The 15,610-nt window shown below is 48.2% G+C and overlaps 1 protein-coding gene across 6 annotated transcripts in view; it reads right to left on the bottom strand.

Moving 5' to 3' along the window:
- The window catches only part of LOC137334478 (protein mono-ADP-ribosyltransferase PARP11-like), a 91,708-nt gene extending 85,119 nt beyond the window's left edge, over window positions 1-6,589 (bottom strand). For 2 of the 6 annotated variants that reach the window (XM_067999161.1, XM_067999164.1), the window contains exon 1: window positions 6,528-6,589. The gene's annotated coding sequence lies outside the window, so the exon portion shown is untranslated. The other 4 variants (XM_067999159.1, XM_067999162.1, XM_067999160.1 and 1 more) reach the window with 2 other exon arrangements.
- Window positions 6,590-15,610: the final 9,021 nt, after the last annotated feature.

Genomic DNA, 15,610 nt, shown 5'->3' with positions numbered 1-15,610 from the left:
CCTACCTTATGATCGCCATCATGAAATGCTACCCAATATACCACACCAAATTTCTTTGAACATATCCCAGAACAAGGGATATTAAAACGTCTCTCATAACTACAAACAGTCTGACAGTTACAGGACAGCCAATAATTCCATGAGCGTTAATGAGTCTCTTATGTGGCACCTTATCGAATGCCTTGTGGAATTCCATATAAACTACATCCATAGATAGTCCCCTGTCTACTACTTTAGTTACTTCCTCAAAAAATTCAATTAGGTTCGTTAGACATGACCTATCCTTTACAAATCCATATTGGCTCTCTCTAATCAGCTCAAATTTCTCTAAGTGCTCAGTCACCCTGTCCTTAATTATAGATTCCAATAACTTCCCCACAACAGATGTTAGACTAACAGGTCTATAATTTCCTGTTTTTTCTCTCGCTCACCTTTCTTAAGTAATAGAGTTACATTTGCAATTTTCCAATCTAAAAAAAGGTACAAATTCCTGAATCGAGATGGCTAAAGCATCGGCAATTTCCTCACCTACTTCCTTTGAAACCCTGGGGTGGAAACCATCAGGACCTGGGGGATTTGTTTTTTTAAAAATTCGTTCACGGGATGTGGGCATCGCTGGTGAGGCCAGCATTTATTGCCCATCCCTAATTGCCCTTGAGAAGGTGGTGGTGAGCCGCCTTCTTGAACCGTTGCAGTCCCTGTGGTGAAGGTTCTCCCACAGTGCTGTTAGGAAGGGAGTTCCAGGATTTTGACCCAGCGACAATGAAGGAACGGCGATATATTTCCAAGTCGGGATGGTGTGTGACTTGGAGGGGAACGTGCAGGTGGTGTTGTTCCCATGCGCCTGCTGCCCTTGTCCATCTAGGTGGTAGAGGTCGCGGGTTTGGGAGGTGCTGTCGAAGAAGCCTTGGCGAGTTGCTGCAGTGCATCCTGTGGATGGTGCACACTGCAGCCACAGTGCGCCGGTGGTGAAGGGAGTGAATGTTTAGGGTGGTGGATGGGGTGCCAATCAAGCGGGCTGCTTTATCTTGGATGGCGTCGAGCTTCTTGAGTGTTGTTGGAGCTGCACTCATCCAGGCAAGTGGAGAGGATTCCATCACACTCCTGACTTGTGCCTTGTAGATGGTGGAAAGGCTTTGGGGAGTCAGGAGGTGAGTCACTCGCCGCAGAATACCCAGCCTCTGACCTGCTCTCGTAGCCACAGTATTTATATGGCTGGTCCAGTTAAGTTTCTGGTCAATGGTGACCCCCCAGGATGTTGATGGTGGGGGATTCGGCGATGGTAATGCCGTTGAATGTCAAGGGGAGGTGGTTAGACTCTCTCTTGTTGGAGATGGTCATTGCCTGGCACTTATCTGGCGCGAATGTTACTTGCCACTTATGAGCCCAAGCCTGGATGTTGTCCAGGTCTTGCTGCATGCGGGCTCGGACTGCTTCATTATCTGAGGGGTTGCGAATGGAACTGAACACTGTGCAGTCATCAGCGAACATCCCCATTTCTGACCTTATGATAGAGGGAAGGTCATTGATGAAGCAGCTGAAGATGGTTGGGCCAAGGACACTGCCCTGAGGAACTCCTGCAGCAATGCCCTGGGGCTGAGATGATTGGCCTCCAACAACCACTACCATCTTCCTTTGTGCCAGGTATGACTCCAGCCACTGGAGAGTTTTCCCCCTGATTCCCATTGACTTCAATTTTACTAGGGCGCCTTGATGCCACACTCGGTCAAATGCTGCCTTGATGTCAAGGGCAGTCACTCTCACCTCACCTCTGGAATTCAGCTCTTTTGTCCATGTTTGGACCAAGGCTGTAATGAGGTCTGGAGCCGAGTGGTCCTGGCGGAACCCAAACTGAGCATCAGTGAGCAGGTTATTGGTGAGTAAGTGCCGCTTGATAGCACTATCGACGACACCTTCCATCACTTTGCTGATGATTGAGAGTAGACTGATGGGGCGGTAATTGGCCGGATTGGATTTGTCCTGCTTTTTGTGGACAGGACATACCTGGGCAATTTTCCACATTGTCGGGTAGATGCCAGTGCTGTAGCTGTACTGGAACAGTTTGGATAGAGGCGCAGCTAGTTCTGGAGCACAATTCTTCAGCACTACAGCTGGGATGTTGTCGGGGCCCATCGCCTTTGCTGTATCCAGCACACTCAGTCGTTTCTTGATATCACGTGGAGTGAATCGAATTGGCCGAAGACTGGCTTCCGCGATGGTGGGGATATCGGGAGGAGGCTGAGATGGATCATCCACTTGGCACTTCTGGCTGAAGATGGTTGCAAACGCATCAGCCTTGTCTTTTGCACTCACGTGCTGGACTCCGCCATCATTGAGAATGGGGATGTTTGCAGAGCCTCCTCCTCCCATTAGTTGTTTAATTGTCCACCACCATTCACGACTGGATGTGGCAGGACTGCAGAGCTTTGATCTGATCCGTTGGTTGTGGAATCGCTTAGCTCTGTCTATAGCATGTTGCTTCCGCTGTTTAGCATGCATGTAGTCCTGAGTTGTAGCTTCAGGTTGGCACCTCATTTTTAGGTATGCCTTGTGCTGCTCCTGGCATGCTCTTCTACACTCCTCATTGAACCAGGGTTGATCCCCTGGCTTGTTGGTAATGGTAGAGTGAGGAATATGCCGGGCCATGAGGTGACAGATTGTGCTGGAATACAATTCTGCTGCTGCTGATGGCCCACAGCGCCTCATGGATGCCCAGTTTTTGAGCTGCTAGATCCATTCTGAATCCATCCCATTTAGCACGGTGGTAGTGACACACAACACGTTGGATGGTGTCCTCAGTGCGAAGACGGGACTTCATCTCCACGAGGACTGTGCGGTGGTCACTCCTACCAATACTGTCATGGACAGATGCATTTGCGACAGGTAGATTGGTGAGGACGAGGTCAAGTAAGTTTTTCCCTCGTGTTGGTTCGCTCACCACCTGCCGCAGGCCCAGTCTAGCAGCTATGTCCTTCAGGACTCGGCCAGCTCGGTCAGTAGTGGTGCTACCGAGCCACTCTTGGTGATGGACATTGAAGTCCCCCACCCAGAGGTACATTCTGTGCCCTTGCTACCCTCAGTGCTTCCTCCAAGTGGTGCTCAACATGGAGGAGGACTGATTCATCAGCTGAGGGAGGACGGTAGGTGGTAATCAGCAGGAGGTTGCCTTGCCCATGTTTGACCTGATGCCATGAGATTTCATGGGGTCCAGAGTCAATGTTGAGGACTCCCAGGGCCACTCTCTCCTGACTGTATATCACTGTACCGCCACCTCTGGTGGGTCTGTCCTGCCGTTGGGACAGGACATACCCAGGGATGGTGATGGAAGAGTCTGGGACGTTGGCTGAAAGATATGATTCTGTAAGTATGGCTATGTCAGGCTGTTGCTTGACTAGTCTGTGGGACAGCTCTCCCAATTTTGGCACAAGTCCCCAGATGTTAGTAAGGAGGACCTTGCAGGGTCGACTGGGCTTGGTGTTTTGCCGTTGTCGTGTCCGGTGCCTAGTGGTCTGATGCTGGGTGGTCCGTCCGGTTTTATTCTTATTATGACTTTTCGTCGCGAGATTTTACAACTGAGTGGCTTGCTAGGCCATTTCAGAGGGCAATTAAGAATCAACCACATTGCTGTGGGTTTGGAGTCACATATAGGCCAGACCGGGTAAGGACGGCAGGTTTCCTTCCCTAAAGGACATTAGTGAACCAGATGGGTTTTTACGACAATCCGGTAGTTTCATGGCCATCATTACTGATACTAGTCCGGATACCAGATTTTTATTTAATTAATTGAATTTAATTAATTAATTGAATTTAAATTCGCCAGCTGCTGTGGCGGGATTTGAACTCATGACTCTGGATTTTAGTCCAGGCCTCTGGATTACTAGCCCAGTAACATAACCACTATGCTACCGTATCCATGGCCTTTGTCTTTAGTGCCATTATTCTTTCTAATACTGTTTTCTTGCTTACTTTAACTTTAGCGAGTTCCAGTCCTTGATTAATTATCAGTTTTCCTGGAAGGTCAAGTATATTATCCTCTTCCTCTACCAACTCTAAGACTGACATAAAGTAATTATTCATCAAGTCAGCCATTTCCTTATTTTGAATTGCAATATTACCCGCATCTGTTTTTAAAGGGCCCACATTACTTTTGACTACCCTTTTTCCTCTAAAAGGAAATTGGATAAATACTTGAAGGGGGAAAAATTGTAGGGCTATGGGGAAAGTAATGTGTCCAATTCTAGGCACTACACTTTAAGAAGGATGTCAAGGCCTTGGAGAGTGTGCAGAGGAGATTTACTAGAATGGTACCAGGGATGAAGGACTTCGGTCATACGGAGAGACTAAGGATTGTACTCCTTTAGGATCCTTAGAGTAGAGAAGGCTAAAGGGAGATTTGATAGAAGTTTTCAAAATTATGAAGGGTTTTAATAGTTTCTCCTTATTTACTCTGTTTCCAGTAGCAGAAGGGTCAGTAACCAGAAAACACAGATTTAAGGTAATTGGCAAAAGAACCAGAGGGGAGATGAGGAGAATTTTTTTAAGCAGCGAGTTGTGATCTGGAATGCACTGCCTAAAAGGGTGGTGGAACAGATTCAAAAGTTATTTTCAAAAGGGAATTGGATAAATACTTGAAGGGGGAAAAATGCAAGGCTATGGGGGGAAAGCAGGGTAGTGGGACTAAGCGGACAGCTCTTTCAAAGAGCCGACACTGGCATGACAGGCCGAATGGCCTCCTTCTGTACTTTATGATTTAAAAAAATACAACTGCCAAACAAACATATACCGTGCAGAAGAAAATCTATCTTTAATGTTATCACTGTGTCTTTGTATCTCTCACATCTAGTACCAAAAACAATGAGTAAACAATTTTACAACACCAAGTTATAGTCCAGCAATTTTATTTTAAATTCACAAGCTTTCGGAGGCTTCCCCCTTCGTCAGGTGAACGATGTGAAACCTGACGAAGGGGGAAGCCTCCGAAAGCTTGTGAATTTAAAATAAAATTGCTGGACTATAACTTGGTGTTGTAAAATTGTTTACAATTGTCAACCCCAGTCCATCACCGGCATCTCCACATCAAAAACAATGAGAACATTTAAATCTGACTCGTCATTTAAGTTGACATTAGTGTGAAAAATAACACCCTGAATAACTGCACTCACAGCCGTACAGCTGCTTTTAGATAAGGGGTGTGGAGTTGTGACACAGCCCTGGTCTATGTTCCACTGTGCATTCGAAGATTAAGCGTTTGCTTGTTCGATCTGTGTGCAATGTGGTGCTGTTCTGCATGGTATGTGTTCCCACTTAACTGTGCTGCTATGAACTTGTAGTTAGCGAAAGATCCTGAATGGAGATATTTATTTTGGTTTGTTGCATTGGAAAAGCTAGTTGGAATCTACAGGATGCTTGTGTGTGGCATGTTATCTGGAACTACTAAATGAACGAAGAATTACACAAGTCAAATGAAAATAAGAAATACTTTTAAAATAAAACCCATTCCAGAATAGATCTGTAGCTGGGAGCGTGTCCATTTACTGCAACGGGTCTGAATTGGCACTAGGATGGAGCGTCCCCCGAACAACAATATCCTGAACTCCATCGAGTAGAATTTCACATCCGCTCTGATGTCTCCAACACTCCATAACAATCTCATTCATTAGCACTTTGTATTTGGAGCTGTGATGTGGAGATGCCGGTGATGGACTGGGGTTGACAATTGTAAACAATTTTACACCAAGTTATAGTCCAACGATTTTTATTTGAAATCTACAAGCTTTCGGAGGCTTCCTCCTTCCTCAGGTAAATGTATATTTGGAGCTGGATATTGCCACAATATCACGGGGGCCGGGCGGGGCAGGGGGATCCCCCCATATCGAGGGGGGCGGGGATCCCCCCATATGCCGGGGGCCGGGGATCCCCCCATATCGAGGGGGCCGGGGGATCCCCCCATATGCCGGGGGCCGGGGATCCCCCCATATGCCGGGGGCCGGGGATCCCCCCATATGCCGGGGGCCGGGGGATCCCCCCATATGCCGGGGGCCGGGGGCCGGGGGGCCGGGGCTGAATGGCCCGCACCTGTTCCTATAAATGTTGCACTTACCATGTTCTCTGCATCTCTCCCAGTAACTTCCTCCGCCCCAGACTGCTGGGCCCTGGCTGGACAAACCCTGAGTAACCCGGGCCCAGCTGTGGTCTCCGGTACTCGATGCCCATGGGGGTTTCCTGCGGTTACACTCCGTACATCAGGTGCTCCGGCACCGGCTCCGAGGGGCCTTAACCACAGGGACCGATTCTTGCTGAGCCCAGTAACTAATCCGCGGGGAAACCCGGAAGCAGAAGGCCCAGGCCTGACTGCAGGGCCTGGGGTCCAGTTGACTAAGCTGCCGACGCACAGCTCACCTCAAATGCCTTTCTTTCCAGGCCCGTTGCCGGGTTACGCTCCGGTTTATGGGCCCGTTGCCGAGTTACGCTCCGGTTTATGGGCTGTACAGAGCGAGCTCGCTCACCACGGCCTGGCTGTCACTCACCTTCGCAACACAATCACAGCCAGTACATCCTCCAATGGGTGGAAACCCGCCCAGCCGTAGCTCCGCCCCCACTGACAGTGACAGGCCCCGCCCCCACTGACAGTGACAGGCCCCGTCCCCACTGACAGTAACAGGCCCCGCCCCCACTGACAGTGACATGCTCCGCCCTGTCCCAGCTGGCCCCGCCCCCACTGGCAGTGACAGGCCCCGCCCCCACTGGCAGTGACAGGCCCCGCCCCCACTGGCAGTGACAGGCCCCGCCCCCACTGGCAGTGACAGGCCCCGCCCCACTCTGGCTGGCCCGTTTACACAGCAGCTGCTGGGGTAGATTTTGCGCGAGTGTAAAACGGGCGACCGGGAGTTGGCCGCTCGCTGCCTGGGCCAATTTTAACCTAACCCGTCCGTCAGGAACCTGACGGGATCGGGCACAGCGCTGGAGTTACACCTGCCCGATTTTACTCTCCATTGGTCAATGGGCAGGGTGTAAATCTGGCTTTCCACCCGATCCCATGGTCCCCCGATTTTTATTTCCACTAAAGCCTGGCGGGATTGCTCGAGCAAACAGCAGATTCATTTTCTAATCGATTTCTAGGCCTCACGATGCAGTCCCTGGGCTAAAATCTTTCTATTGGGTGGCTGCATGGGGTCGGCTTTGATTCGGTTGGGATAGGGTAGGTTAGGGTTAAGGTGTTAGGGGGTTAGGGTTAGTAGGGTTAAGGCTGGGTTAGGGATAATGTGATAGAGTTAGAGTTAGTGTGATAAAGTTAGGGTTTAGGGGTTAGGATTAGTGTGATAGGTTTAGGGTTAGGGTTTAGGGTTTAGGGATAGAGCAATAGGGTTAGTGGATAGGGTGCGGGCAGGAGGGTGGTTGTCCCCTCTTGTGTTAGTATTCTTCTCGAGTTTTTGTTTCACTGGGGCCTGCCACTTCTGTTTGTCTCATGCCTTCTATTGCTTCTTGTCCTGTTTTACATGCCAATTTTTTTTGGTAGTTTTCTTATCCCCAGCTGGAGTTAGGGTAGTGAGGTTAGTTATGGTCCCCATCAAATTATGACCACCTATTTTAGGGTTGTTTGCTCAGTGGCAACCATTTATTTTAGTATTGTGGGTTAGCTTTAACATTAGGGTTAGGGTTAGGGATATCTGGTGTTCGGGTTAGGTTTTAAGCTTAGGATTTTAGAGTTAGGGTTTTAGGCTGTTAGGGTTAGGGTGTTGTGTTAGGGTTAGTTGTAGTGTTAGGGTTAGCGTTAGAGTTAGGCTTAGGGTTAGGGTGTGCAGGCAGTAAGGTGGTTGTCCCCTCTTGGTTGAATTGGTTCCCGAGCTGGGAAATCCGGGAATGTTTTTACTAATTTTATACCGACGGGTTGGTTTGAGTTATACCGGCTGGTTGGTTTGAGTTTTACCGGGTCAGTTCGATTTATACCGGCGTTTTGAGTTATACCGGCTGGTCAGCTGGTAGTCAGGGGGAGGGAGTCTTCAACCAGCTGAGGGGAGAGAATTAAACCAACTCAAGGTATTTTATCCCTTATAGTGCGTGTTTAACACTTTTATTATTGTTGTTGGTACCGTATCACTTGTATATCATAGTATCATACTAGGTATAGCACAGGAGGAGGCCATTCATCCCTTCGTGCCTGTGCCGGCTCTTTGAAAGAGCTATCCAATTAGTCCCATTCCCCTGCTCTTTCCCCATAGCCCTGCAAAATTATTCCCTTCAAATATTTATCCAATTCCTTTTTGAAAGTTGTTATTCCACCACCTTTTCAGGCAGTGCATTCCAAATTATAACAACTTGCTGCGTATTGAGCATGTTATACACTGTTTTATCATTGGTGTTGGTACTGTATACCTTGTATATTGAGTGTGTTTTATTATTGGTGTTGGTATTGTAACCCTTGCACACTGTGTGTGGATTGAGGATTGGGGGTTAGGGTATGGGAGTTGGGGTCTGGGGGTCTGGTCAGGGTATAAGGATTGGGGATAGACTGGCAACTAACATAAAAGGGGATCCAAAGGTGTTTTTATAGGCATATAAATAGTAAATGGGTAGTAAGAGGAGGTGTAGAGACCAAAATGAAGGCACAGGGCATGGCTAAGGTACAAAATGAGTACTTTGCGTCTGTCTTTACCAAGGAAGAAGATGCTGCCAAAGTCACAGTAAAAGAGAAGGAAGTTGATATACTGGATGGGCTAAAAATTGATAAAGAGCAAATACTAGAAAGGCTGGCTGTACTTAAAGTACATAAGTCACCAGGTCCGTATGGGATGTATCCTAGGTTGCTGAAGTAAGTAAGGGTGGAAATTGCAGAGGAACTGGCCAAAATCTTCCAATCATCCTTAGATACGGGGGGAGGGGGGGGTGTCAGAGGACTGGAGAATTGCAAATGTCATACCCTTGTTCAAAAAATTTGTTCAAATGCGTTCTCACACTTCTCAGGATTGAACTCCATTTGCCACTTTTCTGCCCGTCTGATCGGTCCATTGATATCTTCCTACAGTCTACAGCTTTCCTCCTCACTATCAACCACACGGCCTATCTTTGTGTCATCCGCAAATTTCTTAATCATGCCCCCTACGTTTAAGTCCAAATCGTTAATGTATACCACAAAAAACAAAGGACCTAGTACTGAGCCCTGCGGCACCCCACCGGAAACAGCCTTCCAGTCGCAAAAACACCTGTCCACCATTACCCTTTGCTTCCTGCCACTGAGCCAATTTTGGATCCAATTTGCCACATTCCCTTGGATCCCATGGGCCTTTACTTTTTTGACCAATCTGCCATATGGGATTTTGTCAAAAGCCTTGCTAAAATCCATGTAGACTACATCAATTGCACTACCCTCATCGATTCTTCTTGCCACCTCCTCGAAAAATTCGATCAAGTTAGTCAGACACAACCTCCCCTTAACAAATCCGTGCTGATTGTCCTTGATTAGTCCGTGCCTTTCTAAGTGACAGTTTATCCTGTCCCTCAGAATTGATTCCAATAATTTGCCCACCACCAAGGTTAGGCTGACTGGCCTGTAATTACTCGGTCTATCCTTCGCTCCTTTTTAAACAACGGTACAATGTTAGCAGTCCTCCAATCCTCCGGCACTAAGCCTGTATCCAGTGAAGTTTGGAAAATGATTGTTAAAGCCTCCGTTATTTCTTCCCTGGCTTCTTTTAACAGCCTGAGATACATTTCATCCAGCCCTGGTGATTTATCCACTTTCAAAGATGCTAATCCCCTTAATACTTCCTCTCTCACTATGTTTATCCCATCCAATATTTCACACTCCTCCCCCTTAACTACAATCCCTGCATCGTCCCCCTCCTTTGTGAAGACAGATGCAAAGTATTCATTTAGAACCACCCCACATCTTCTGCCTCCACACATTGTTTACCTTTTTGGTCTCTAATAGGCCCTACTCTTTCCTTAGTTATCCTCTTGCTCTTAATGTATTTATGAAACATCTGTGGGTTTTCTTTGATTTTACCTGCTAATATTTTTTCTTGCCCTCTCTTTGCTTTCCTAATTTCCTTTTTAACTTCACCCCTGCACTTTGTAAACTCCTCTAAGCTTTCTGTAGCATTGAGTTCCCGGTGTCTATCATAGGCTTTCTTTTTCTGCCTTATCTTACCCTGAATGCTTCTTCACATCCAGGGGCTCTAGATTTGGCAGCCCCTCCCTTTTTCTTTGTGGGAACATGTTTACCCTGAACCCCTTCGAATGTCTCCCATTGCTCTGACACTGATTTACCTTCAAGCAGCTGTTTCCAGTTCACTTTTGCTAAATCACTTCTCAGTTTAGTAAAATTGGCCTTTCCCCAATTGAAAACTTTAAATCCTGCTCTGTCTTTGTCCTTTTCCATAACTATGCTAAAACTAACTGTATTATGATCACTGCCACCAAAATGCTCTCCCACTGATACTCCTTCCACCTGCCCCTCTTCATTTCCTAGAACTAAATCCAGAACTGCCCCTCCCCCCTCTCGCTGGGCTTGCTATATACTGGCTAAAAAAATTCTCCTCTATGCAATTTAAGAATTCTGCACCCTCTATACCATTCACATTGTTTGTATCCCAGTTAATATTAGTGTAATTGAAATCCCCTACTATTACTGACCTATCGTTTTTGCACTTCTCAGAAATTTACCTACATATTTGCTCCTCTATCTCCCTCTGACTGCTTGGGGGTCTATAACACACTCCCAAGTAGCAATGCGGTTGATGTGGTGTATATGGACTTCCAAAAGGCGTTTGATAAACTGCCTCATAAAAGGCTTGTCAGCAAAGTTGAAGCCCATGGGATAAAAGGGCCATCATGAGGGACCAGCCTTTGCCACCAATGATTGGAGAAGAACCTGAGCCAGAGGTGGAGGAGAAGGAGGCTGAGGAGGAGGAGGGGAAAGAGGGGTGGAGCTGATAGAGGAAGTGGAGGAAAACCCAAGAGTGCAACAGGAACCACATGCCTTGTCTACAAGGGCTCTGCGTGCTTGCCTGATCCGTGCCCGCTATCAATAATGTGAACTACATCCCCGACCTCACCAACAGTCCTACACTCCCGACCTTTCCGCTCCCACAAGACAATCAAATCACCCTCCATCTGATTACACATTGGTTTCCCTCGCAGCTCATTGCATAAATAAAAACCACCATCAAATGCAAAATCAAAGTTTCATTTATCAATGAATAAATGAAATTATGCAAACATAACAGAACTATTCACCCTTGTGCATTCATAGAGTCATAGAGTCATAGAGTTATACAGCACGGATAGAGGCCCTTCGGCCCATCGTGTCCGCGCCGGCCATCAAGCCCAGTCTAATCTAATCCCATATTCCAGCATTTGGTCCGTAGCCTTGTATGCTATGGCATTTCAAGTGCTCATCCAAATGCTTCTTGAATGTTGTGAGGGTTCCTGCCTCCACAACCCTCTCAGGCAGTGAGTTCCAGACTCCAACCACCCTCTGGGTGAAAAAGTTCTTTCTCAAATCCCCTCTAAACCTCCCGCCTTTTACCTTGAATCTATGCCCCCTTGTTATAGAACCCTCAACGAAGGGAAAAAGCTCCTTAGTATCCATCCTATCTATGCCCCTCAGAATTTTGTACACCTCAATCATGTCCCCCCTCAGCCTCCTCTGCTCCAAGGAAAACAAACCCAATCTTCCCAGTCTCTCTTCATAGCTGAAGCGCTCCAGCCCTGGTAACATCCTGGTGAATCTCCTCTGCACCCTCTCCAAAGTGATCACATCCTTCCTGTAGTGCGGCGACCAGAACTGCACACAGTACTCCAGCTGTGGCCTAACCAGTGTTTTATACAGCTCCATCATAACCTCCTTGCTCTTATATTCTATGCCTCGGCTAATAAAGGCAAGTATCCCATATGCCTTCTTTACCACCTTATCTACCTGTTCCGCCGCCTTCAAGGATCTGTGAACTTGCACACCAAGATCCCTCTGACCCTCTGTCTTGCCTAGGGTCCTCCCATTCATTGTGTATTCCCTTAATGCCTTTTGTTTGTGTGCCTTTACCTATCCTAGTGCTCCTATGAGATGCTTCCCAATGGCTAGAGCATGGGTGGTGAGAGGCTGCTGGCCTTCAATGGAGGAGCGTGCAGATGGCCTTGGAGGACGACCTCGAGCAGCTCTAGGCCGGGAGGGCCCGGCTTCAGACTGCACCATCTCAGCATGAGCTGCAGTAGTCTGGCCTGGCTGGCTGATAGGCAATATCAGGGGCACTGGCGGAGTGGCAGGGGTGGGAGCAGGAAGGCTGTCATCCTGAGAGAGGACAGCAGGTCCGACTGCCGTGGCACCACTGCCACTCTCCCGGGGCAGCGCCTCTGCAATTCTGATGATCAGCTGGAGAACGGATTGCTGGAGTGCTGTGATGCCCTGGAAGCCCCGTTCCACAGTGGCCCCCAGACCCACGATAGCAGCAGTCTGAGCTTCCAAGGCAGCAGTCTGAGCTCCAAATGCAGCAGTCAGAACTTGGATGGCAGATGTTCGTGCTGCAATGGAAGCTGTGACATCAGTCATCAGATGCTGCATCATGGTGGGTTCCACAGGTGCGCTGATGGAGGCTACCACCCATTCCATGTTGGAAAGGATGGGCTCCAAGCTCTGCACAAAGCTCTGTGCCAAATTGGAGCTGGACTCCTCCATGCCCCTTCTCATTGTGCGCAGGCTTTCTGGCAGGCTTTCCAGTGCCCCAGGTATTTGGTGGTGTACGTTCATCAGAGGTCTTCTGTAGCCTGGCCCATCGAAGTCCTCATCTGACTACTCTGCAGCAGAACGAGTGAGCGACTTTGCCCTCCGACGAGCTGGCACCTGTGGTATCCGTTCCCCCCGCCCCGGCTCCTGCGCACTTGTGCTGGGTGTCTCACCATGTGCAGATCCCTCCTCTAACCTAGCCTCTAAAGGACGCGCAATGTCATTCTCTGAGCTGGTGGAAGCAAGTGTCAGATCGAGTGACAGTATGGCTTCAGTGACCCCCTCCTCCTCCTCCTCCTTGGATGGTGCCATCACGTGTTCTTGGGTATCTGCAATGACAAAGGGAAACAGGTTGAGTTGTGGAGTGGGGAGAGGAGCAAGTAAGATGTGCGTGCTGCCAGCATCTGCAGCACGTGAGTCAGAAAAGATTATGGGATGAGGAAGATGTGAAAAAGGAGAAGGAGCATTAAATATGTAGAGACCCCCTTCATCGGGACCTCCAATGCGGCATGTTGTCACGGCTGCAGCGACAGTCCGCCCAATGATCCGAAGCACTGTCTCCCCTAGGGGGGGTGAGGACGTGTAAGTGTGCCCGTCCACCCTCAGGTCCCTCCTGCTGCCGGCTGTTATGTATCACTTTCTCCTGCAAGACAGAGGACAGTGTGTCAGTGAGTATCCTACAAGGTGTGTGGGTGATTTGCCTGTTGTGGTCGAATGGCTGCCATTGTGTGACTTGTGAGTGGTGGTTGTGTGGCCTGCAAGTGTGGTACTATGTGCAGGTGAGATGCAGCATGCTGAGTGCAGCATTGCGTATGGATGGGCAGTGTCTGTTGGTTGGTGGCTGGGTGTCGGGGAGTTTGATGCATGGAGCAGTGGTGCAGTTGGTAGGATGTGCCACTTGACACTTGCATTCACTCACCTTGACCACTCGTGTCAAATCATTGAACTTCTTTCGGCACTGCACCCACATGCGTGGTGCAATGTTCCCGGCGTTGACTTCCTGCCTGCGGAACTGCAGTTCTGCAGGGTCTCCGGACACCCTGTGGGTACATGTTGGCCCTCCTTTTGACCACCAGGGCCTCCAGAGCATCATCGGAGAAGCGTGGAGCCCTCTCTCGTGCCTGTCCTGCTATCCTCGTGGTCATCTTTCCCTTCTCCAAGTAAGCTGTGACCTGCCATTTGAAATGTGCACCTGCACCTTTAAGAGTTTCAAGCTGCTGATGATGTGCGCTGAGCACACCCCATTTCCACCTTCCTCATTCTCCGTGCAGCCTCTCAGCAGCACGGGTAGCGCTGGCTGCACGGAGATATCATGTAAAGTAGCAGGCAGCACGAAGTTCATTTGCTGCCTGCGTAGGGGCCATCAGGCGCGGGGTACTAGCACATCATGCTACCCCCGCCCGAAAACGGCCCTTATCAAATTTTTTCCCCCAAAGTGTCTGCAAAGGGATATTGACAGGTTAAGTGAATGGGCAAAAATTTGGCAGGTGGAATATAATGTGGGAAAATGTGAAGTCATCCACTTTGGGAGGAAAAATAAAAAAGCAAAATATTATTTGAATGGAGAAATACTACAAAATGCTGAGGTACAGAGGGATCTGGGTGTCCTCGTACATGAAGATCAAAAGGTTAGTATGCAGGTGCAGCAGGTGATCAAGAAGGCCGAAGGAATGTTGGCTTTTATTGCTCGGGGGATAGAATATAAAAACAGGGAGGTATTGCTGCAGTTATATAAGGTATTGGTGAGACCGCACCTGGAATACTGCATACAGTTTTGGTGTCCATACTTAAGAAAAGACATACTTGCTCTCGAGGCAGTACAAAGAAGGTTCACTCGGTTAATCCCGGGGATGAGGGGGCGGACATATGAGGAGAGGTTGAGTAGATTGGGACTCTACTCATTGGAGTTCAGAAGAATGAGAGGCGATCTTATTGAAACATATAAGATTGTGAAGGGGCTTGATCAGGTGGATGCGGTAAGGATGTTCCCAAGGATGGGTGAAACTAGAACTAGGGGGCATAATCTTAGAATAAGGGGCTGCTCTTTCAAAACTGAGATGAGGAGAAACTTCTTCACTCAGAGGGTAGTTGGTCTGTGGAATTTGCTGCCCCAGGAAGCTGTGGAAGCTACATCATTAAATAAATTTAAAACGGAAATTGACAGTTTCCTAGAAGTAAAGTGAATTAGGGGTTACGGGGAATGGGCAGGAAATTGGACATGAATTTAGATTTGAGGTTAGGATCAGATCAGCCATGATCTTATTGAATGGCGGAGCAGGCTCGAGGGGCTGATTGGCCTACTCCTGCTCCTATTTCTTATGTTCTTATGTTCTTAAACACAAAAAGTCAACATACAGGTGCAGCGGGTAATCCGGAAGCCAAACGGAATATTGGCCTTTATTTTAGGGGGATGGAGTATAAAAGCAGGGAAGTCATGCTACAAATGTACAGGGTGCTGGTAAGACCACACCTGGAGTACTGCATACAGTTCTGGTGCCCTTATTTAAGGAAGGATATACTTGCATTGGAGGCAGTTCAGAGAAGGTTCACTGGGTTGATTCTGGGTATGGAAGGGTTGTCTTATGAGGAAAGATGAACAAGTTGGGTCTATACTCATTGGAGTTTAGAAAAATGAGAGGAGATCTTATTGAAACATACAAGATTCTGAGGGGACTCGATAGGGTAGATGCTGAGAGGGTGTTACCCCTCATGGGGGAATCTAAAACTAGGGGGCATAGTCTCAGAATAAGGGATCACCCGTTAGCGGCACCCCACTAGTTACAGATTGCCATTTTGAAAATGACCCTTTTATCCCAACTCTTTGTTTTTTGTTAGTTAGCCAATCCTCTATCCATGCCAATATATTACCCCCAACACCATGAGCTCTTATCT

The sequence above is a fragment of the Heptranchias perlo genome, chromosome 18, assembly GCF_035084215.1.
Source record: "Heptranchias perlo isolate sHepPer1 chromosome 18, sHepPer1.hap1, whole genome shotgun sequence".
NCBI classification, from domain to species: Eukaryota; Metazoa; Chordata; class Chondrichthyes; order Hexanchiformes; family Hexanchidae; genus Heptranchias; species Heptranchias perlo.
This window is presented reverse-complemented; position numbering and strand designations above follow the sequence as displayed.